General features: G+C 42.7%; 1 protein-coding gene across 1 annotated transcript in view; it reads right to left on the bottom strand.

Moving 5' to 3' along the window:
- Positions 1-9658: 9658 nt before the first annotated feature.
- ALKBH8 (alkB homolog 8, tRNA methyltransferase) overlaps positions 9659-24275 on the bottom strand; it is a 91987-nt gene continuing 77370 nt past the window's right edge. Inside the window, exon 14 of the transcript XR_005990242.1 lies at positions 9659-9870. The gene's annotated coding sequence lies outside the window, so the exon portion shown is untranslated. The remainder of the gene's footprint in view (positions 9871-24275) is intronic.

The following is a 24275-nucleotide window of genomic DNA, read 5'->3' as shown; positions in this document are numbered from 1 at the left end:
CCGTCAAAGAAGTCTCAGTTTACGACTGTCGTAATTTAATAAACAAAAGGAAACTTCCGCCTGGAAGGCGGGTAGGAGGGGCACTACTTCACCTAGAGAGCATGCGCGGGGGTGAGTGGCACTTAGGGCTCGGGTGATGACGCCAACCCCAAGTTTCAGAGGAAACTGCAGAGCAAGTAGAGGGGCTGCGCCTCCATCGTCAGCCGGCCTCCGAAGTCATGTCAGTGGACATGTCAGTGGACGCTTATCGATTTGTTTTGCATGATAGCAACGGCATTCTCATCTGTTTCTTCGCAAAATCTAAGCGTTAGTAGCCGGTCGAACTGTTCAGACCCTACATCTGGAACTCTCCTAGCCAAGTGCCCTTCTGGGCAGAGTGTCCCTGTGCTGGAGGGATGTCCCGGGGGCGGGGAAGTCCAGTGGTCTGAAGTCCCGGGCTTTGCTGCAAGTCCAGAGAACTCTCAATAAAAAGTAGCCCTAGACCTACTACATACAGAAAGTTACGCGCTGTGAGCTTCGGAAAATCAACCCAGGACAGCCAACAGGGAGACCTTTTCTTGTAAAACTGTTGGGGATTTTTTTTTTTTAAGAATTTATTTACTCATGAGAGACACAGAGAGGCAGAGACATAGGAAGAGGGAGAAGCAGGGGAGCCTGATGAGGGACTCGATCCCAGGACCCCGGGATCGTGACCTGAGCTAAAGGGAGACGCTCAACCAATGAGCCACCCAGGTGCTTAAAGGGGAAAAAAAATATCTGGAGCATTCAGGCAGAAAGATGGATTCAATTCTTTTAATTTTTGTTGTTTCAGTTTTTTATTTTTTTGTAAATCTAAATAAGTATGGCATCAATAATCAAACACCTGCAGATAAATCTCTAAAAGATCAGTTACTGGAGACAAAAATAAATGCTTTCTTCCATGACTTAATGTTTATGTGGTGTTTTTAAACCATTTTCATCTGTTAGCTGTTCATATAATCCATGAAATAAAAATTAAAATATCATTTGTAGGCATCTGCCTATGTCTGCCTCTGTCTCTCATGAATAAATCTTTTAAATAAATATCACTTGTAAACTGAACTAAAATAACAATAATAAAAATAGAATTTGTGTGTGTTGTGTAACAGAATGAATGAAGATGGGTTAAATTTTAGGAGAAAGGACACCAAATTGGCATCAGCCTTGTTAGGTCATCTTTCTCTTCCAATCCCGCTCCTTTTCATTCCCTTCCTGTATAAGGCAGCCCTGGAGTCATCTAGCGGGTGTGAGCAAAGTGTGCCTGTGTCCAGGGACAGCAGGGAGGAGTTCTCTGAGCATTGAGAAGGGTGCTTTTGTGGCAGAGGGACAGCTGGGACCAGGCGTCAGGGCCCCAGCAGGGTGGGAAGTGCATCCCTTGCAGTAGGGCGCCTGAGTGGGAGAACCTAGCACAGAATGTTGGGGCTTCAGAGGGGTGAGGAGGACACCCATGCCAGGAGGGGAGCCATGACGGCAACAGATGCTGGTTATATCCTGGGTATAATCCTGGGTGATTGAACAAAGAAGTTAATATATTGGGTTTATCCCTGTTGGAGAACCGAGTTTCAAATATGGAAATGAAGAAAACGTGAAGGAACGCTGTGGTTGACTTGGAATTGGAAGTATCTGTAACTACTCACGTCTTTAATACATATAGGTTGATACAGAAATAGATATTTGTGTGTATCTAGATCTGTATCTTTATTTCTTTTTTTTTTTAATTTTTATTTATTTATGATAGTCACAGAGAGAGAGAGGCAGAGACACAGGCGGAGGGAGAAGCAGGCTCCATGCACCGGGAGCCCGATGTGGGACTCGATCCCGGGTCTCCAGGATCGCGCCCGGGGCCAAAGGCAGGCGCCAAACCGCTGCGCCACCCAGGGATCCCTCTTTATTTCTTTATAATATGTTCCACTAGCTCTGTTCATTAAGAGGTCCTGGAAATGGCAACACCCAATGTTAATGACCATATCTAGTGCCCAGATCTTGGCTTTGACAATTTTAAGCTTTACCTGAGCCCTGTGCTCAGGGCAAAAACAGTCGTTTTTAGGTGTTCAGGGGTAGGAATTTGCCTACCATTTTGTGTTCCAGGAAAAGGCTTACTATAAATAACCATCCTTCCCAAGTGATTTAGATAAGACTTGCTCATGACCTCCTGACTTACTTATCAAAGCCTCTAACTATGCATCTCCAACCCCTCAGAGGCCAACAAAATGTTCCCTTACTTTATTCTGCATGTATTTTATGCATTAGGTGGCTGCCTTGACACAGGCAAAGGTAAACTGAAGGAGGAGCAGTGACCCATGCATCCCACCTGACTCCACTCTCAAATAGGCAGACAGGTAGAGATGATGCACATGGATACACATGTGGATAGAGATAGTAGAGGACTGAGATCTTCATTTTATTCTCATCCGGAAAATAAATGAGTTTATTTATGTATTTAAATTATTTATGCTTTTTAATGACTTGCTTATTTAAAAGTATTGATTTATTATGTCTTTATCATTTTAATTTTGCTTTTTTATTTGAATTCAATTAGCCAACCTATAGTACATCATTAGTTTCAGATGTAGTGTTCAGTAATTTATCAGTTGTGTATAACACCCAGTGCTCATCACAACCACATACCCTCTTTAATTGGGTGATGAGCATTAAGGAGGGCACATAATTTTATTTATTTTAAATTTTTCATTTATTTTTATCTTATTTATAAGGCATTTATGTTTTGTTTTTATTAAACTGTTTCCTTTAGGGATCCCTAGGTGGCTCAGCGGTTTGGCGCCTGCCTTTGGTCCAGGCATGATCCTGGGACCCAGGATCGAGTCCCACATCAGGCTCCCTGCATGGAGCCTGCTTCTCCCTCTGCCTCTCTGTGTGTATGTCTATCATGAATAAATAAATAAAATCTTTAAAAAAAATAAAATAAACTGTTTCCTTTAAACAGTTGTAATAATAAAACACAGTCATACCTAATAAAAAAGATGGCTCTGAAGCGTTACACTCGAAGGACCAGTGTGGTTTGTGGGTTTCCATGTACACTGAAGATCTTTAATAGCGTGCTGATATTTTTATTTTGCCTCAGTTATCCTGTTTTATAGACTTTCTAAGCTTCCCCTGATTCATCAGAGAACACTGATGAAAATTACAGATTTGTGACTTTATGGCAATGAGATCCCAAAGTGCTTTATTGATGCTCATTTATTCAACAAATATGTATCAAACACCCACTATATGACAGGCACTATACCAAGATGAAAGCCATTGGTCCTGTCTTCAAAAGCTTACAGTCTAGCAGGGCAGGCAAGTAAGTAAACCATAAATTACACATTGATCTCCATCTCTCTCAAAGGAACCAGAATGTGCCTGTCTCGGGTCATTTGCACGTTAGTCTCGCAGCCTGGAACACTCTTTCTAAATTATGTAAATATTTATATAGTTTCAACAAGACACACTCAGGTCTTAATTATACCCCTGTTCCCTTACTCCTTTATGGGTAATAATTTTTATTAGCCCTTGGTTAACCTTTGATTTTGTTCTAAAGCTATAAGCACAAGTGACACATACCAGATAATCATATACCTTATGATGTGACACAATAGGAAGTACATTGCTAACAAGGCATTTTTTTACCAAAAAAAAAACAACTAACCAATGTATTCAATCCAACTTCTAGATCTAATGAGTTGATTGAAAACACAGGAGCTAGAGAAACAGGTTAAGCGACGTTACATGGAAGTGATCAAAAAAATCTAGAACATACTAGACGAGTAAGAGTAATACATCCTGGAGATCATAGAGCGAGATGTACATCTCTTTCTGATTCCTTTTTACAGGTGCATAGTATCCTATTACAAGAATGTATTCATTCATTTATGGCCTGTTTTCCCCCACCAAAAAGAAGTTCTATTAGAGCAGGGATTTTAGTCCACTTTCGCTTCAGTGCCTAATACAGTACCTACCACAAATACACATTTGTGAAATTTCAAGGCCTGTGGTACCTCTCATAGAGGCATCCCCAGGGTGATTAGGACTGCAAGTGGTGGGGTGGGAATAAGGGATGCTCCCAAGTCAGTGTTGAGACTTCTAGAAAGGCTTCCTGTAGGCACTAATCCTAAACTGAATCTTGAAACCCTTGTAAAAGCGGAGGAAAGTGCATGAGGTGGAAGTGACTTCTGGGCAGAGAGCACAGTAACTAACTGTACAGAGGCACAAGAGAACATGACCCTGTCGGGGGTGGGGTGAGGAAGAAAGGTAGACAGACTGCCCCTACATGTAAGAAATTAGCTAGGAGTGAATTAGAATAATCCATTTTTCTAATGTAGTAACTTGGAAAGAATCCTGCTTTTTTTTTTAAGATTTTATTTATTCATTCATGAGAGACACAGAGAGATAGAGAGGCAGAGACACAGGCAGAGGGAGAAGCAGGCATCACACAGAGAGCCTGATGTGGGACTCTATCCAGGGTCTCCAGGATCATGCCCTGGGCTGCAGGCAGCGCCAAACTGCTGCGCCACAGGGGCTGCCCAGAATCTTGCTTCTTTGAACGGCAGGCTGACACTTGACTCTCCCCCTGGGCTTCTTCCTTGAAAATTCTACAGAGGTGAAGTTCTCTTGCTGCTCAAGCCTGGGTACAAAAGGAGTTTCCATCACCTGAGGAGGGATGCCCCGGGTGTGAGGTTATCTCCTGCCTGGGGCACTCCTTTGTCTTCTTTACATCCCCAGTAGATAGTTCTCTGCACAGGAGGCTGGGCTTTAGCCTCCACTTCTTCAGCTGGCCTGCAGATGTGGATTAAGGAAGATTGGGGTAAACCAGTTCCTTCTCCTTTGTGCCTCTAACTCAGGGATAGCTGGGACAGCACACCTCAGGTCTGATAATATCGAAGAGTTTGCCAGAAGCCATGTGGTTTTCAGTTTTCTAGGCTGTGAATTCCATCTTTTAAACTGCAGAGTAGGTCACAACCCAAAACAACAAGGGCCTCTTGAAGTCTGTGTGATTTGATCCACTGGATGCGGGAGGCTGCAGGCTGCTTGGTGCTCTCAGGTCAGGGTATACAGCCAGGGCAGGGCCGAAGGGAGAGGCCGCAGCACCTGCCCACCCAGTCCCACAGGCAGCCAGGAGAGCCTGCTACAGAATATTCTCTGCCCACTCCAGTATGGCTTACACAGTAACCTGGAGTCTCTGTCGGTCATTTTACTGTTGAGAAAGAAATGTCCCTTCTACTGAAAGATTCACAGGAAATGGGCATAACAGGAAGCGAGAGACTAGATTTTTAATACTCCTTTATTGCCACTCCTGTTTCCCTACCCTGTCAAGCCAGGCAGGGGAAGGCCACCTGACACTCTTCGGGGAAGATCAGAGCAGCCCACAGGCCCACACCACGTTCATGTCTGGGATCTGCTCTGCCCTAGGCCTGAGCCTGCCCGATCCCGACACTGCCTGGTCCCAGTCCTCACCGTACACAGCCGATGCTCAAGGGAACATAAGCTGTTGCAATCTGGTATCTGAGCAGATGGCACGTGCAGGGCTCAGGAGCTGCATGGCTGCCACCTCTTGTCTCCCTCCTGCCTCCTGACCCCTGTGCCTCTGTCACAGAGCCTCCTCTCTGCACCCACCCCCACAGAGGGCCTGTGCACTTGTCATGAACATCTCAGATCAAAAGTCCCTTCCTTAGGACACCTTCCCTGACCACACAGTCTAACCTCCCTATCCTGACACTACCCCGTCACACATCCTCTATTTTAGATTCATACTATCACTTACCTCTACGTACAACTACCCTGGCTGGTTGGGTTTGGGAGTTGTTTTTGGTTTTGTGTGTTTGTTTCCTACTGTATCCCCAGCATCTAGTAAAATGCCTGTCACGTGGCAGCTCAACAAATTCAGTGAATGGATGAATTTAACTAATGAAATGTATTCATCTACTTAGGGTTTTATTTTATTTTTTATTTTTATTTATGATAGTCACACACAGAGAGAGAGGCAGAGACATAGGCAGAGGGAGAAGCAGGCTCCATGCACCGGGAGCCCGACGTGGGATTCAATCCCGGGTCTCCAGGATCACGCCCTGGGCCAAAGGCAGGCGCTAAACCCCTGCGCCACCCAGGGATCCCCTACTTAGGGTTTTAAAACACTCTTTGCAAACCTCATTTATTTGGAATTTATACTAATTCTTGAAGGAAATCAAAAGTTACCGGTTCACACAGAATCTATCAAAAACATTTTTCTACACACTGGCTCACCTGCTCAATAAGAGAACGTTTGAAAATGCTTAACCTGTCTATATGGGGTTGTTTTTGTGGAGGGGTTAAGTTCCATCACCCATGGGTAAGGCAGGCACAGCCAAAATTATCCTCAAAAATCCTTCAGATTGCCCAGAAAATACAGACATCTCATCTAGAGAAGACGACAGTAACACACATGTGTTCATGTGTAATGTGTGCGGCATCCTAGAACTTCAGGTCTCGAAGGTTGAAACTTAGCCTAAAAGTGGGATGACCATATGTCCAGTTTTTCTGGTGAAGTTATTAATAGCTTTCCACTCTTGGAAGTGTCCCAGTTTGGATGATATATCATATGGCCACTCTCCCATGAAGATCTTAATTCTTTTTCAACATAAGCCTGCCTATCTTCAGAGGAAGAAAAGGCCAAGAGTCATTTTCAACAATATGCTGAAGTCAATAACACAGATTTAAAACTCCCTGTTTTCCAGCCTCAACCGCAAAAATTTAATGGAACTGGCTCACGGTCAAACACTCAGGTCCTAAAGCCAGTCTCCTGGGTTAAATACAAACCCCACCAGCTGATGTAATCTGCTTTATGCCTCGGTTCCTCACCTGTGAGATGGGAATAATGATAATATATATGTCACAGAACCTCGGTGAGAATTAAAGTTAAAATACCAAGACATAAAATCAGTTAAACCTGAGAAGAGTGCATCCAAACCGTCAGTGCTCAGCACTTGTCAACAATAATTATTTTAGACTTCATCACATCTTTGTCAGTTACATGCTGCCACACGGATGCTTTTGTTACCTCACACTATTTGGGAAGCATCCCCCAACCTGAATGATTGTGATCCCTCCAGACAGCTAAGATTCTCCATTGTCTTCCCTTGGCCCAAACCTCTTAGATGATGACCTTTGCCCTAGTCAGAGCAGAACTGGTTAAATTCCCTTGATCTTGTGCTTTACGGATGCAGTTTCTCTCCGTGGAGGGGACCATATCTTCTCCCCTTCTCCCAACTCCTGCTCCTATTCACCTATGCTCCCCACTCAATAGAGACCGTAAAGTGTGACTGGGGGTCAAGATACCCACCCCACCCATTTTAGTGGGCTCCAGACTTCCACTGTTTTGCCACACAAGGCTTTCATGGGTTCAGGATGTGGGTTGGCTGAGCCTACAGTCAGCGGATTTTTAGTCCTGTGAGCAACAAAGGCAGGGAATAACAAAATACTAATTTATATTTCCCATGAATAACGTTCATTGTGTTTTAAGTACCAATCAACTCTTAATTATCCATAGTAATCGGAGAGAGTAATGACATATTCCCACAGAGCACTGTTCTAAATAACAAATGCTTTGGATCATCATTATTCTCCCCAGCAGATGTACTTTGCTAGTTACCCTGTATTTGTAATTTTATTGAAATGAATCTGCTTCTCCTGAGTATGGAGCCTTATAATCATAGGAGAATACATCACACAAGAGCTTTGTCAGTGGCAGAGGCCAGTCTTGGCTTAGACATTTAGATTACACGCTTACTATAGAAAAATCTCATACATCTGTGAAGAGTCAGTCATGACCACTTTAGACATCACATGGCAAGAGAATATAGTAGAATTAGGACTGGAAGTGGGGTGTGACTTGAAGTGAGGCATTGACTATATGGATGGTTGTGCTAATGAAATACTCCTAGGAGAGAATCACACAGGAAGAAATAAAAGGAGAGAACACATTAATTCAGTGACATCCTGTTGCAATGTTGACATGTTTCGGCACTATGGTTGTTTACTTCGTAGTGAAAGTAATTTTATAACAAAAGAGTTAGTTAATCAAAACTTTGAGAGAGGACAGGGAGAGACAAGAAAAAGAAAGAGAAGAGGAGGCAGAGTGGGAAAGTTCACATTTGCTGAATGCGTTACCCATGCCAAGAACTGTGCTAAGCAATTTAATGTGCGTTAGCTCCTGAAGTCCTTGCAACGACCCTGGGAGGAAGGCATTTCACAGATGAGCAATGCAGAGAGGGGCCATTCCACAAGAACTCAGGACAATATGATTTCAACATCAGCACAATTCCCTGCGAATTATTTTCTATGGCCTTCCACAGTAGTAAAGGCAGTGATGTTCAGTATAATTTTAACAGAGCAGCAGATAGTGGAGAACACATTTCTAGTTCCATCTCCATTGTAGCCCAGTCTTGATTATGTACAACAGCAGGTCAAAGCAGATTACACTTTATATAAATGCCCCTTCTCAAGCAGAGGTGAAACCTCTGAGGACAAACCACGTGATAGAAAGGGAACAGTCTCTGGGAGCCTAGAAAAGGAAATGGCTAAGAACAACCATCAGACATTGTCCAGGAGGAGAAGCAGAGGAGACTTTGACACCGCAATTACCAGAGCGATGCGATCTACCAATGTTTCAGCAATTCTTATCATGGCTGTGATATTATTCACACTGTGATTCCCAAGACGTCACGTGGCACACATCTAGTGGACATCAATTCCATGTCATTCTATGGATTACACAAGCATCTTTTGCGGACTATTTCTACCTCCTAAGAAATTTAATTTCAACAAGGGGGTGTCTGGAAATTCAAGTAAGAACATAAAATGAATGTTTTTGCATTGAAGCCTAGTTTAGATGGGAACAAAGGGGACTTGATCAGTCTCTTATGACCTCAGGTACAGAGACTCAGGCCACTGGTCCTGATCAACTCTGGCTCCCTGGTCAAAACTGAGGTTTCTGGACCTGCAAGCCTGAGTCCCACACCTGGGTGGATGATAATCACTGGCCCACCCTCCACCTCAGGTAGGAGGCCCTGTCTGGGTGGCACCAAGTCCCCCCCCCCTTGCTCTATAACTGCAACAACTTTTATCACTCCCCAGTTGACACTAGTTTATATTAATGGAGTGCCATTAGTGAACAGATGCTAGATATCTCACAAAGTGAACATGCTCATTCCCCAGTAAGTGTGATCTAAGGAGGAAGCTGGAGGGACAGCTGTTCTCTGTAGTTGAGTCTGTTTCTTAGCATCTTCCTCTCTTTTCCTTTGCTCATTTGTTTTTGCTCATTTCCTTTGCTCATTTGTCCTGAGGGACAGGACATCAGCAGTGCTAACATAGCCATATGCTAGCTAGGAGGCTCTACTATAGAATCTCTAGGGCCACCACTTCTCTGCAGCTTCTGCCTCCTTCCTCAAGCTCCAGCTTACTTTTCATCATGACCTTCCTAAAGGAAAGTTCAAAGATCTGCATTTTTCTCCTTTTGCCTAATTTCTTATGGAAATATTTCCCACAGCATCCCCCACAAACCTGCATAACCCATTGTGACACTCCAGAAAATAAATGGAGTACATTTAATAAGAATAACCATACCCATTAGAAGGGATTCTGCTCTAAAAACCCCATCCAATTTGCTAGGATTTGGCACATTTTCCCTTCAACCCACCTCTGTCCACACGAGGTGGTTACGGCACAGATTGGGAGCTCAGCTGACATCCGAGTGCCTCCATGCACAAGTGTCACCCCAGAAGGCAGCATTCACTGAAGCAGGGCAGGTTGGGGTGGAGGGATGAAAGAGGTACAACATGGCCCGGTGTAGGGTAATGGCACCTTTTAAAGTATGTTCATCTGTAGATGGAATTAAACAGAATGATGCTAAGTGAAATAAGTCAATCAGAGAAAGGCAAATACCTTATGATTTCACTCATATGTGGAATTTAATAAACAAAACAAATGAGCAAAGGAAAAGAGAGGAAGATGCTAAGAAACAGACTCAACTACAGAGAACACACTGCTAGTCACCAGAGGAGATATTGGGGGAGGGGGAGAAGGAGGGAAACAAGTGATGGGGATAAAGGCGCGCACCTGTCCATGATGAGCACTGGGTGACATAGGGAAGTGTTGGATCACTACATTGTAACCTGAAACTACTATTATACTGTATGTTAACTAACTGGAATCTAAATAAAAACTTTAAAACATTTTGTTTTCCTGCAGGAAACTAGTCAATTTTTTATTTGTTTCAGCAATGTTATTTCAGCTTTTCTTTTATAACAGACTATAAATTCTGGTTGTTCAGACACTCCTGGAACCAGTGATCTTGTCTTGCTGCTGGTTTTTTCATTAATAGGTTGAGTAAAACTTTGATGTACTAAAAAGTAATTTTGTTTGAGTATTTTCTATTGTATTTTGTATTATATAGTATTCTATCTGACTCCCTGGTAACTCCAATCTGTAAATATAATCACATTTAGAAGACCTGTTCTATGTGAGTGAAACTTCTGCTTATGAAGTGTTGTGCCCAAGATCGCGAATCCGAGAAACCGCCAAGGAGCCAACACTGATGCAATCACACGAGGGTTTATTACAAGCTCGAGCCTGGGACCAAATATACCCAACTCAGCGGAGCAGGGACTTGGACCCCGAGACTAAGAGGCTTAGCAACTTTATAGGGCCAGTGGCCAATGGGATACGCAGAAAGTTGCACAGACATGCTGGTCCACTGAGCCGGATATCCGATTAGGGTGTGTCCTGGTCTTTGATTAGGGCGGGGCAGTGCCCTAAGTAATAAGCAGGTCAGCACAAGGCAGGTACAGCCCAAAATAGAGTCAGTCCTGCTCTGCTTGTCCAGGGGTAGGGGATTTTGTTCAATTTCCTGGGTCCCACAGAAGGAACAACCATGGGTCATAGACACACCTCAGCCTTTGGTAGCTGTTGGTCTCCTGCAGTTCAATGAATGACAGAAATTGCAAATGCTTGTCACCCATCACCACGAGTGACATGGTCCCCATCACCACGAGTGACATGGTCATTGTTCTCCAATGCTGTGTGCTACAGAAGCAGGGAGAGGGCTTTTCAATAGTTCTCTGGCACAATTTCTTAACCATTTCTTTCTTCTAGAACTGCACTGTCCAGTATGGTAGCCAATAACTACATGCAGTTATTAAAATTAACTAACATGAAATGAAACTTAAAAATTCAGTTTCTCAGTGGGAGCAGTCACATTTCAAGTGCTAAGTAGCCACATGTGGCTGGTGGTGGCTACTATATTTGAGAGTGCAAATATAGAACATTTGCATCATCACAAAAAGTTCTGTTGGACAGTGCTGGTAGAGGAAATTTCAAGCTTAAGTGAAAATGTACAATAAAATAGGATGCCACAATCCTAGGAATATGTCTTTGGAAATCTGTCTTGAGGGTATTTTATTTTATTTTTAAATTTTTTATTTAAATTCAACTTAGTTAAAAAAAAAAATTAAAAAAAAAATAAAATAAATTCAACTTAGTAAACATATACTGTATTATTAGTTTCAGGAGTAGAATTTAGTGATTCATCAATTGCATACAACACCCAGTGCTCATAACATCATGTGCCCTCCTTAGTGCCTGTCACCCAGTTACCCCATCCCTCTACCCCCATCTCCCCTCAAGCAACCCTGCTTCTTTCCTAGAGTTAAGAGTCTCTCATGGGTTTGTCTGTGTCTCTGTTTTCATCTTACTTTTATTTTTCGAACCCTTCCCCTATAATTATCTGTTTTCCCAGCAACAGTAGGGCAATGAATTGTAGTCCTTGGAGTTATCTTCTCTACCTGTCTAGAGGTGAAAAGAAGGAACAGAGAGGGTGGTACCTCAAATTCCCAAGAGCCAGTGTCTCCTTCCTCTATCTGGACTTCGCTCAGGGACACCGACAAGGGCAATTCTCTTCTGCATTAAGATTCAGGAAAACTTTTCAAATCACTTTTTACCTCCATGTGATAAGTTGTTCACCGAACACCACAAAGACAAATGAATTCTTATAGGCTCTGAATATCCTGCCTCTTAAAGAAAAACTTAGTAAGTTTTTCTTACATTTCTTACTTTTTTAAAAGATTTCTTTATTTATTTGAGAGACAGAGAGCACGCACAAGTGCGGGGAGAGGCAGAGGGAGAAGCAGACTCCCCACAGTACAGAGCCTCTTGAGGTCCATCCCAGGACCTTGAGATCATGACCAAGAGTCAGAGGCTCACCCAGCTGAGTCATCCAGGTGCCCCAGTTTTTACATTTTTTAATAAATATATTTTAAAATCATCTATAATTTTCACCTTTAAAATCATCTATAATCTTCACATTTCTGAAGCATAATTACCTGAACAATGTTTAAGAAATATTTGAAACACTTAAAAGGCCCAAGAGATGAAAGGTCCTTTAATCTGTTGGATGGAAGGCAGGGAGGAAGGGAATGGAAAAATTAAACTAGTAAACCATCAGTTTCTGAGTGCTAGAAGAATTTTCTTTTCTTTCTGAGTGAGGAGGTCACTGTTGTGCCCAAGACTGCGAATCCGAGAAACCACCAAGGAGCCAGCACCAATGCAAACACACGAGGGTTTATTTACAAGCTCGAGCTTGGGTCCAAGTGTACCCGACACAGCGGAGCAGGGACTTGAACCCCGAGACTAAGAGGCGTAGCAGCTTTATAGGGGCCAGTGGCCAATGGGATACGCAGAAAGTTGCACAGTACCCTATAGTATCCACTTGAGCTGGCCTATTACTTTGGTCAGAATCAGCGGCGCGCAGTTTTGGTGGGCACAAAGCAGGGTTACATTGTTATGAGCCTATATCCAATTAGGGTGTGCCCAGCGGCTTGACTAGGGTGGGGCAGCGCCTTAAGCCATAAGCAGGTTATGTGGGGGTCATACAGGAGGTGGCAGGTGCAGCACAAAATGGAGTTAGTCCTGCTCTGCTTGTCCAGGGGAAGGGGATTTTTGTCAAATTTTCTGGGTCCCACAGTCACAGGTCAATTATTAGAGTGAAAAGGTACCAAAATACCTCGACATTGGTGTCCACATGTTTTCTTTGACCTTCAATCTAGCTGTCAGGCACTAGGTGCTTTAAGGCTGCACATCTTCCTTCAAGAAGAAATTCATTTTTCCGACCTTGACTTTTGCCAAGAGAGGCTTCTATATCTTTCTTTCACATCATTCACAGACGACTCTGCTGGCTGCTCATTAGTTTCCTTGCACCCCTTCTGCCTTCCCTCCTCCCACCCTCCATGAGCTAGACACCACCACCAAATTAACCTTCCCGAATTGCTGCTTTAACTTAATCACTCCAAAAGCTATTAGGATGCTGCTCCTGTTATGTAAGCTCCACTTTCCTTACCTAGCACTTGAAGCCCTTTGCATTCCTACCCCATCCTCTCTGTCCAGCCCCATCCACTGCCCTTGCCCCTGTGCAGACATCACTGTTTAAAACAGCACCTTTCATGGGGATCCCTGGGTGGCTCAGCAGTTTGGCGCCTGCCTTTGACCCAGGGCGTGATCCTGGAGTCCTGGGATCAAGTCCCACATCTGGCTCCTGGCATGGAACCTGCTTCTCCTTCCTCCTGTCTCTTTCTCTCTCTCTCATAAATCAATCAATCAATCAATCAATCAATCTTTAAAAAAAATAGCACCTCTCAGCCCAGACTGCCTGTTAGAAGCCCTGACAGTGCCTAGGCCTGGTTCTCAGAGGTCCTTCTTTCACTGGCCTGCGGGGTGGCTCAGACCTCCGAATTTTTAAAAGTGGTTGTGCTCTGCAGAGAAGCCAAACCAGACTCTGAACACAGAGGTACATACATTTCTGCTTTCACCTCTTTGTAATTAGCCCACTTAAACACCCGTGGGAATCTTCACTTATTCCCCAAAGTGCAGCTAGAGCACCACCTCTCCCATAAATCTCTTTCCTGGCTCCCCTAGCTCAGACTTTTTCTAAATTCTTACACCAATTTTTTCACTTACGCAATCTCTTATGTGATAACTAATCAACTATAACTGATTTCGGGTTTGGCAGTTCATAAAGTTCTTCCACAAATCTCTCCCCCAATCTTTCTTATTTATAACAGAGGCTTTAACTACCCCCAATATATGGATGAAGAAACTCTGGCTCAGAGAGCCTGAGTTTTTCCCCCAAGCTCACACAGTTGGTACATTTGGAGCCTGGGTCTCCTGAGCCTAATGATTGGGTCAGAAATATTTCAAACAGGAACAGAATCAAATCCTCATTACCATCACAGCACACAAATGTTACTCTAGGAGCCTGTCAAAACACACACGCTGAGTCCTAGTCTCAGATTCTGGCTCATCTACCTGCTCAGGTCCAGGAATTTGCACTTCCATTGGGCACTACCAGGTCATCCTTGCACAGGTGTTCAGGGGCCCCATTTTGAGAAAATTGCTGCAGGTGAATACACACCATATGGAGATGGTAGGAAAACTTCCAAAGGACCATATTACCCATGTAAAACAATATTTCAACAATAATTAGGAATTACTTGAAGGAAAAACAGTTTTGGGGCCGGTAGAGATCACAGCCTTTTTGCCCAAGGGCATCTTCTCTGTAACTGTGCAAGCTGCTTCTTAAAACCACACCTACAGTCTTCCAGACCAGCAGACAGTGGGTCGACCAGATGTCCACTTGGTGGCCAGTGCAAACCTCCTCCCTCTGAATTATGACAGGTGTACTCACTTTATGCTCCTCCTCTGGGAAGCATAGGTCACTTATAGCATTTCTCATTTCAGAAGGGCTTTGTAGAAACTCATTTGGCTCGGAGCTTTCGTGCCAAATTTCCCTCATGAGAGACTCTTCACTGACATTCTGTTCTGTTGATTAGGGTAGTGTTCTATGGCTTCTTGGGAAAAAAAAAAAAGAAAAAACTCACTCTGCCTAGATTAGAAACAGGACCGCCTGCCTCTGTGGGAAGAGCTTCCAGTATTTTAAGTGATACCATTTCACAACAACCTTGACATTCTGAAGAAGACATCTTTTCAGCATCAGCAAGAATAAAAACTGACATTTGGTCTTTTGGCATGAAACTTCTTCTGGAGGTCAAATATGTCAACAATATCCTGACTTCTGTCTGAGAACTTTGGGGAGTCCAGGATGACTCGGGTCCATTTATTTCCCGAGGAGGATTTTTATAAAGGTTGTTCTCTAACTGGAGGCAATAAATTTTTTCATGCCTCAAGGGAATCTTCCCTCACCTATATAGCATTATATAGAGAAAGGACAGAACACTGTATTGGATGAGTCCTTGTGTCTAGTTTAAACTGAATTTTAAAATAAGGCTCTCTAGTCTCTAGAGCACCACTTGGTTTTCGAGCTCAAAACACTTCTGTCTCTTGCCTTTCCCAATCCTCTGGTTTCTTAAGAAGGCAAGAAGTGTCTGGCCAGTTATAACAATAATACCAAGGATAAGCCTCCAGGGCACTGGCATATAATCCAGTGCCATGTCTTCCTCTCTGAAAAGAATTTTCCCCACTCTCAAAACAATATCCAGGCCTTTTAGCTCCTTGGAAAGGAAAGTAGGAAACTATTAAATTGGGGGTTTCAAGACAAAGGGGAGTTCATTGTTAGTCAGGCGCAAGGGAAATCCACCCCACACCTTTCTCCCCATACTCAGTGCCCCAGGAAGCTGCCCTGCATGGACTGCACCCTGGGCTCCTTTGCTTTCTGGTTTCCTCTTGGGTTCAGCCAGCGAGAGACACAGGCAGAAGACTGGACAGAGAGGAGAATGAGGTTTATTTATGCCCCTGACTCCCCTACCTGTTTGGCTATAGATGAATTAGTATGTGCTCTTCTATCAATGGACACTGCTGCTGTCAGGCAGCCCTCCCTCTCCTGGTTCCAGAAACTATCACCTACCCTGGTCTTGTGACTTCAGGCCTAGAGAAAGTTATGGCTCCCAGCTGTTGCCAGCCATGGGTGCTCCTTCTCTCTGACAGCTTCCCCTAACCTGGCCCACACTTTCGTCACCAATCCCTTCAGTAAACTTTTCACTATTCAATTGTGTCACCTGCACTGTTGGCTGGCCCCTAATAAGGCAGATCTGATTGATACGGTTTATTTTATATTAGATTTATTATAACCTAATACTATAACCTATAATATTATAAACCTACTATTATAAAACCAAGCCTCGATAAATTATTGAAAAGTAGAAACAGCCCAAATGTCATTCTCCAATCAGAAATGCAGTAAGAGGAGAATAATAAAAGAACTTTAAAAAATTTATTATAAAATCAGAAAAGTTTCCACTGTGCCTGGGAAATTTAAAGGTCTTTTACGTAATTAACTCTTTGACAATGGAAGTTGCCAGATTTCTTAAAATCAATCGTGATGGAAACATGACATTAAGAGTTTAAAGGACAATGGAAAACCTCTATCAATACAAAAGTAAAATGAAAATAAGTGAATTAAGAGTGTGTGTCACAAAGGAGAGCAGAAAGGAAGGAAATCAGTGAGTCAGAAAATAGAAAATCAGCATTAAGGAGTAAATCCAATAGCTAATTCTTTTTTTTTTAAGATCTTATTTATTTATTCATGAGAGACACAGAGAGAGGCAGAGACATAGACAGAGGGAGAAGCAGGCTTCCTGCATGGAGCCTGATGCAGAACTCAATCCTAGGACCCCGGGATCACCACTTGAGCCAAAGGCAGACCCTCTACCACTGAGCCACCCAGGTGCCCCCAATAGCTAATTCTTTAAAGAGAAAGGTAGACACAGTACTGACTGACTCAACTGCTAATGGGGCAATGCACAGAAACACAAAGTAAGAAATGCTAAGGAAAAGTAAACACAGAAAAAAAAAACTAAAAGAATCATGAAAGACCATTTGGGGCAGCCCGAGTGGCTCAGCGGTTTAGCACCACCTTCAGCCCAGGGCCTGATTCTGGGGACCTGGGATCGAGTCCCATGTCAGGCTCCCTGCATGGAGCCTGCTTCTCCCTCTGCCTATGTCTCTGCCTCTCTCTCCCTCTCTCTCTCTCTCTGTCTCTCTCTCTCTCATGAATAAATAAATTTTAAAAAATATTTTTTAAAAAAGACGACTTTGTTCAACTCTGTGTAAACAATTATGAGAACCTGGGTGAAAGCAATAATATTGTAGGCCACAGTATTTGACCTCAGATGGAAGCAGAAAATCTAATTATATTTCCATTGAAGAAATAGGGAATTTTTTAAAGAACTATCACTACCCAACAAAACAAACAGAATAAAGCAGAAAGACCCAGAGAGCCTCATGAAAGAACTGGACCAACCCTTCCAGGACATCACTCCAATGCTATGTGACCATCTCAGAGCTTGAGGAGGAAAGTGAGCAGATGAAGAAAAAAACTTCCATTTTAGTTTTATGAAAAGAGTTTAACATTGACACTAAAACCCAACAAAGACTGCAAGAAAAACCACAAACAATTCTCGTTCATGAATAACAATGCCAAAATCCTGATCAAAATATTAGGCTATTAAAAAAAAAAACATACATGGGTGAGTGAGGTTCACCTGAAAAATTTTCTATGTCAACATTAAAATATTTATTAATATAATTTATCACATTATGGATATAAAGAAAAATAATTACATTCATGTCCTTGGGTCCTAAAATGGCACTTTAGAAACTTAACAACATCCTTGTTTAAACAAAAGCCAATAAAATAGGGATAGACTTGATATCACAATAAAATTTCAGCCATTTCAGCCTTAAAGGAAATCATGAGAATCATTTCCACTCAGGTTAAGAATAAGACAAAGAAAATCACTATGTTATTATTTGACATTTACTGGAGATACTAATGCAAATAGACAAGAAAAAGAAATTAGAGTCATAAAAATTGTAAATGAGGAGTTAAAACTATCTTATCTGTGTATGATGTGACTGGGTATGTGGGAATAACAAAAGAACTCATTAGAAATTACAACTGGAAGGTATGAAATTAGTAGGCAGAATTTAAACATTATACACAAACACAGATATTGACTAGTTAAAATACATGCTATGTCCTTGGGTCATAGGACTCAACATCATAAAAATACCAACTCTTCCTAAGTGAATACATAAATTTACTATAATCTAAATTAAAAAAACAAGTTTTTAAAATTAAGGTGATTGAAAAAGTGCACACACACACACACACACACACAAATGCAGACAAGAAACTCTGGATAAGAGCAATTGGTGCAGAGGAAGAAGTGACTAGACTCATCAGATATAATAAATCTTCAACAATTAAAACTTTATAGAACTAGTACATGAGTTGACGAAGAAAATCATGAAACAAATTCTAGGGCAGCCCCGGTGGCGCAGCAGTTTGGCACCGCCTGCAGCCTGGGGTGTGATCCTGGAGACCCGGGATCGAGTCCCGCATCGGGCTCCCTGCAAGGAGCCTGCTTCTCCCTCTGCCTCTCTCTCTCTCTCTCTCTCTGTCTCTATAAATGAATAAATAAAATCTTAAAAAAAAATTTGAAAGCACAAAAATACATCCAACTAACATATAGAAGATTAATACATGGCAAAATGAGACATCTCAAACCAGTGAGACAAATATAGACCATTTTATAAATGGTACTGGGTCAACCAAGTAACCATGTGGAAGAAATGAACACATTTGACCTTTATGGTACACTAGGCCATAAGATAAACTCCAAAAATAAAGCCAAGATTACCAAAATTTAAGTGTAGAGTGAGAATGGAAAACATGGGACAGTTCCTTAGTATCTTTAAGTTAAGAAACATCTTTCTAAGTTTGATTCAAAGTCCAGAACCATGAAAGAAAAGACTGACACCAAAGCCCCATGTATGGCTACCTATACCATACGCAAACTAATAAGATAAATAAAAAGCTGGAAAAAATATTTGCAACTCACCTCACAAAGGGATAATCCCTAAAAATCAACAGAGAAAAAACTTAGGTCAATAGAAAAATGGTCAAAAGACATGAAGAAATGTTCAACCTTACTCATAAGAGAAATGCAATTTAAATGACCTGAGCTATGATTTCCGTCTATCAGACTGGCAAAATCCAACATCTCAATAACAAATTCAGATGGGGAGTTATTCTCATATACTGCTGTTGGGATTATACATCAGTATAAATTATGTGATGGGCAATTGAAAATAGCAAACAAATTGACAAATGCACATTCTCTTTGAGCCAGGAATCCCACACTTTGGAGTTGTTCCTACAGATATATTATTGAAGAATATAAAAATATACAAAGGTATGTACATGGTTTTACAATAGGTAAGAATAGGTATGTTAGTTACTACTGCTGGGTAACAACATAGAGGCTTAAAACAATACCCATTTTCAATCTCGGTTTCTGGGTGTCAGGAATCTGGACACAGCTTAGCTGGGTCCTCTGCCTCACTGTCCTCTCACAAGGCTGCCACCTGGATGCCGACCCAGAATCTGCGGGCTCATTGGAAGCTGCACCTGGGGACAAATAGGCTTCCTAGCTCATTTAGTGGTTGTTGGCAGCATCTATTCCTCAAGGGTTGCTGGACTGTGTTCCTCACAGACCAATGGTCAAAGTTTGCCCCGAGTTCCTTGCCACAAGGCCTCTCCCACATGGCAGCTGCCGGCCCAGAAGGAAACAGAGTCTGCTGCAGGACCGACATCACCTTCTATAGCCTAATCACACAAGTGACAACCCATCACACTTGCCGTATTGTTTGTCAGAAGCAAGTCACAGGTCTAGCGCACATGTGAAAGGAAGGGATCATCTCAGGGCATGAATGCCAAAAGGCAGGCATCATGGGGAGCCGTTTGCTACCACAATCAGAAATGGGAAGATGTGGGGAACTGAGCATATAGATGACAGGGTGTTGGATAGGATTCAAAGATTTTAAAATAACAAAAAAGTTAGTGAAAAGGTACTTGGTGGCGCAGCAATGAAACACCTTTTAGTATTTCAAATTTTCTGAACCATGTGAATTTATTACTTAAGATGTCAAATTTAAAATGCACTTACTTTTTTGGTAGTCTCATTCTACAGGAGATCTCCTGCTTTTATTCCCTATCAGCAAATCCAATTTCTTTACAGCATTTACAGGATTTATAACTTATATAATGACTTGAATACTAACTTGTTTATTGTTAGTCCTTTTCAGGATACTTTAAAGTAAGCTTTAGGAAGGCAAAGGCAGATCTATTTCATTCACAGTGCACTACTTAGGACCACCATGGTGCCTGGCATACAGCAAATATTCAATAATTATTTGTTATATAATGAACAAAACAATAAGAGATACAAGCAATAAGAGTGCCAATGTATATAAGACAAGAATAAAATAGATTTGATTACACTGATCTTCATATCACAAGAAAATGGAATAAAGTTGAGAATGAAGTAAAAAAAAGTAACAATGTATCCTCTTTTAAAACCCAATGGCATAGGACTCCTGGGTGGCTCAGAGGTTGAGCACCTGCCTTTGGCTCAGGGTGTGATCCCAGTTTGGGGATCGAGTCCCACATCAGGCTCTGCTTCTCCCTCTGCCTGTGTCGCTGCCTCTCTCTTTCTGTATCTCTCATGAATAAATAAAATCTTTAAAAATAAATAAATAAATAAAACCCAATGGCATGATATAGTTCCTAATCCTATTGCCAAACTTACTCTATCGCACTAGATTGTTTTTCCACACTTGTGAGCTTCTTGAGAGATAAACTTGATACAAATATAACAGATATCAAACTTATTAATATTTCCTTCTCAAAAATTTAGCTCAAACATCTTTAATTATGGCATTTCTTTCAACAAATAATTACTGATTCCCTTCTATGTTTTTATCTTTAGTGGGCTTATATCCTAAAATAAAGAAGGCAATTCATATGTTCAAATGAATATAATGAGGTACAAAGGGATAAGTAAGACCATCCCAGATAAAATGCTTTGGAAATCAGAAGAAAAAGAAATTACCTGGGGTGGAGGGGGGTTGCAAAAAGCTTTATGGAGATCACATTCAAATGCGGCCTTAAAATAATGGGATGATATGAGTATATGAAAATAGCAGAAAATAACATCTTGGGAACAGGAAGAGAAAGATTCAGTAAACAATGCAGGGAAAGTATGAGGCACACATGGGAAGGAGCATGTGGTTTGGAACAAGTGGAACCCCAGGGTATGAGGTGGGGGCAGAGAGGATTGACAGGGCAGACCCAGCAGAGAACCATTGTAAAGACTCACATCTGACATTTGCAGGAGTTTGGATCTCATTATTGGGAATTAAAGGTCACTAATGGAGTTCAGTTAAAGAGAAACGTCTTCAGATTTTATAAAACCCATTTTGGCAGCAGAGTAGAAAATCAAGACAGGTGAGGCTTAGGGCAGGGGAGAAATCAGTGCATGGAATATTTAGGAGTTGGCATCAGTAGGACATGGCGCCCTAAAATGCATGCAGTGACTGAACACTACAAGGCACAATCAATCATGGCACTAAATCTTGAGCTATTGGCAGCATGTGGCATGGAGTTCAGGGCAGAGAGTAGTTGAAAAGGGCTGGAGAGGCCAGGAAAGGCATCTGAATGCCTAGTTATGAGGTGGTGCTTTCTGTGAGACCTTGAGGAGCTGCTGCTTGCTGCTAAGTCAATCACAAGTTTGATGTCAAAGAACCAAGCTCTGTATTTAAGTGCAGCTCAGGAATCCAAAGCACAGCTTGCTCCTCATTATTAAAAGCACGAAGTCACTAAATATATATATATATATATATATATATATATATATATATTTTTTTTTTTTTTTTTTTTTTTACTAAATATTTTTAACTACTCAAGTAATACAGTATCTAGTGATCGAATAAAAAGTAAAATGAGTTGGAAATGTATTCTGGTAACTCATCCAGCTGCACACCAGGTACCAGGGGACATGCTAACTGGCCCAAGTAATTAAACCGTATCTGAAAAAAGCAGTTGCCATTCACCACCAACTGGGTGGGCTTCCGATCATCCCCCATTGCTCCTGGAGATCCGTCTGTTTTCTGCACCACAGAAAGGCCAGCTGAATGGGGATAGGGCAGCCATGGCCACCCTGGCCTCCTTCAAGTCCTTGATGGTGGTGCTCATCTCTGCAGCCCTCAGAAGCTTGGAACTGCTTCTGGTCTGTTTTCTTTATGGAGGTGGTTCTAGTGGCTTCCAAGTGGCCTTTCCCAAAGTAACAGCCCTCACTCCACAGGTCCCAGGACTCACGCAGGAACTCAGAAGCTGCTGGGTTGGGATATTCCAATTATTCATTCCAGAACCAGGGACATCACCACCAGATGGGCTTGGGGGGGGGGCCACTGGGCCCCACGGGAAGCCAACCTGAGCTTAGACTCCAGTGATCACCAGACCTCCAGGAGCCCCTACCCTCACCGTTGGGCCACAGCGCCATCCTGGATCCCAGAACTGGGGTCAGTTCAGAGCCAGTGTCCCCTAATCCCAACAGGGTCTGTTGACTTTGCCACCGGGTAAGGGGCTAATGTCCCTTTGAGGAAGGCTGAGATGAACATTCACAGTACGAACTTTTGGCAGTGGACCAGCGTCCTTCCTCAAGCTGGGGCTGGGAACTGGCTCACGTCTGGGAGTTGATTGAGGGGCCAAGACTCATTTCAGTGATTCAAGTTAGACTCAAACAATACCTTTCCTACTTACAACATTCAAGTAAAAATTTAGCAGATTCTCATCTCATTGTCTTTTAGGGACACCATCCTCAGCCAGCCAGAGCCACGGGTCCCTTGGGGTCAGACTGTCCTTCAATGGTAACCAACCCCGCCTAGCTTTGGTAGTGAGTACAGCCACTTCACCCCTGCCACCCCAGAATCCAATCATTCCCACTGCTTAGGGGATCCTAGTCTGTTGACAGCAGTTCTTGGGCTCTCAATGTATTTCAGAGAAGAGGGACCACAGAGCTCTTCAAGGATCCTAGGGCCTCCTCACAAATCTGCAATGTCCTTGGAGGTGCCCTGCTGCCAACACTGCCCCTGACGCCATCAGTGCTCTGCACAGCTCTGAAGTTGCTCTGGCTGCTAGTTGAAGCCAAGACAGTCCCTGTCACTCTGCCTGTCATCATAGACACTGTTATTAATCCCATGGCAATAACATTCCTGGCCAGAAGACACCACTACACCATTTCTTCCCTACCAGAAAGGCTCCTGGTGCTAACACTGTGAACCTGCACCATGTAGATTCCTTTGTACCCTTTTCTGGAGAGGACCTAGAGCAGCTGTAAAACCCTCGTTGTTTGCAGCCTAGCATCTGTGGTCATTCTGGTCAGTGCAGGCCAAACTCCCTTTGAGAGACCTCTTCCCCATTCTCAATCCCACGGTTTGTGCAAGACTAATGCCACCTGAATATACAAAAGAGGGCCCTGATTGCTTACACCTGTCAAGGGATCCCAATTCCTCTGGCTACAATGACAGGTATAGGGAATTGCACAAAACCCCAGCCCAAGCCAATCAGCCCTCTATGCTCCTGGCCATAGTGATAGTACACAGATCAGAGAGAATCCTGTACCACCATCCTCTACAGTCCAGTAGCCAGGGACCATCTGGCATGCAAGTTTTGTTTTTCCCTTGAACTGGCTAATGTTTCCACTGGTCTGTCTGAAAGCATGGGGGTTCCATTACTATTGGTTTAACTGCTCTATTTAACAAGGAGATGTGCCAGTCTAGCTTGTTTTGTATATTGTCCAAGAGGGAAAAAGGGAGTTTTCAGTAGGAAAAGAAACCACTATCCTGGTAAATACCTACCGTGCCTTTCCCATTCCTTTCCCAAGGTTCATAAAAAATTAAGGACTATACCACATACTTTCTTTGTTTTTACTTAAAGTCTTTCCCCACACAGGACTCAAATATGTATTAAAAAAGCTAGATCAAGGACTGATTCAAGTAATAATCATATAGACCTACTATCCCCTACATGCACCCACATCCCGGGGGCACCTCTACATCCTAATCTCTCAGTGCCTCAGGAGCTTAGACTTGGGGCTGTCTTTAAATCTCATGAGTGGTGTGCCTAGGTGGCTCAATTAAGTGTCTGCCTTCAGCTCAGGTCATGATCTCAGGGTCCTGGGATCGAGTCCTCTATCAGGCTCCCTGCTCAGTGGGGAGTCTGCTTCTCCCTCTGCTCATGCTCTGTCTCTCACACATGTTCTCTATCTCTCAAATAAATAAATGAAATCTTTAAAAAAAAATCTCATGAGCATAAGCAAGGAAAGGTCACTGCTTAGAGTCTATAGCTTGTGCACTTTTTTTGGAAAAAAATATGG

This window comes from Vulpes lagopus, chromosome 10 (genome assembly GCF_018345385.1).
Source record: "Vulpes lagopus strain Blue_001 chromosome 10, ASM1834538v1, whole genome shotgun sequence".
Lineage (NCBI taxonomy): Eukaryota > Metazoa > Chordata > Mammalia > Carnivora > Canidae > Vulpes > Vulpes lagopus.
Note: the sequence above shows the minus strand (reverse complement) of the source record. Positions and strands in the feature narration are given on the sequence as shown.